The following is a 1,408-nucleotide window of genomic DNA, read 5'->3' on the forward strand; positions in this document are numbered from 1 at the left end:
TAACGGACGTTCGAAAGCCTGATGACGTCATCAGATTCCCGTAATGGTTAAGAGATAGGGACCACGCTGGTCCCACCCTGCAAGTAAAGGGAAGAAATTTCTTGAACACCATAAAGCTGCGGGGGTTGCGACCAGGATAAATAGTGGTTTCTGAGCCTGGCCGCAAACTTGGCTATCTCAACTCAAAACTAATGTTAAGGTGGGAGGGTCCCTTTAAGTTATGACCCCATTACACCACACGCAAGTGGCAGAAATGACAATGATCAGCTGACGCATTTTTCTTGGCCGAAGCACGCCGAAGTCAGAGCGCGCGGCCCGACGCACCACGCGTATTTGGAAATTCCGACCTCGACGAGCATCAGAAGCCACCTAACAGGCGTGTTCGAAACCGCAGGAGATGATGATGAACGGGTTTATCGAAACTTGATTGGATGAGCCTATCGGTAATAGCGATTTTAGTGTGTGCATTTATTGTTCATAGTGGTGTGAAATGTGGTTGGGGTACGACCGACAACCCGTCGGGGCGAATTTCGCACTGGGGTACTCAAAATTTGAAGAATTTAAGACGTTTCCATAAGTTTTGAAGGTATGGATAAGTTCTAAAAATCCGGTTCTCCTTATCCGGGTCATTAACTCCATATGGTCCAAGAAAGCTGGCACACTACCTTTAAGTTTCAATCCACGCCCGCTGGTGGCAGCACCGTACGGTGCCGTGGCTCAGTCACTTTCTCACATTACGGGCACGCCCGAACAGGGTGTGTGTGGAAATGAGTGAGTAAGCGGCAATAACGAGCGACTGGTGGGTGTCGGGACGGTTTCGGTATCACTTCACAGACGTTTTTGTCCGTCCTGTGCCACCGCTGCCGCAGTGCCGCCCGACGAGGTGGTCACGAAAGTGATCACGATCAGCATAGTGAGTCAAACAAATGCGAACAAAAGTAGGGGGGGGGGGCACACGGGTCCATGGAGAGGGGGACTTGAGCCTTTTTGAGAACCAAGTGGACCTTTTCGGGCAGACACTGGCTTCTAAGAGCCCTCAAGACGGGCTCTGAAGGCTCTACGCAGGCATTTGATTGTCCACACTTGTCCACACTCTTGAGTCCCCATAACGGCTTCTCGAAACACCATAGCACTGTGCTTATCACGGACAGACCACCACCACCATTCTCAGGCTTCTTAGGTTCTCGCCAGCCTGAGGACCCAGCTCAGGAACCTATGAGACCCACACCAGCTCTTGGGGATCACAAGCCGGCTGAAGATGATGCTTGGGTCTCAAGGGTGTCCTAAGGACGCATTGTCACCGTTGCCACGCCGTTACTGGAATGCGCGTCAAAGAACCATGTTATGAAACTACTCTTAGACCAGCGCACCACTCTCACAAATTACTCTCAGATAGAAACTCAATGCG

This window comes from Amphibalanus amphitrite, unplaced genomic scaffold (genome assembly GCF_019059575.1).
Source record: "Amphibalanus amphitrite isolate SeventyFive unplaced genomic scaffold, NRLGWU_Aamphi_draft 000384F_arrow, whole genome shotgun sequence".
NCBI lineage: Eukaryota > Metazoa > Arthropoda > Thecostraca > Balanomorpha > Balanidae > Amphibalanus > Amphibalanus amphitrite.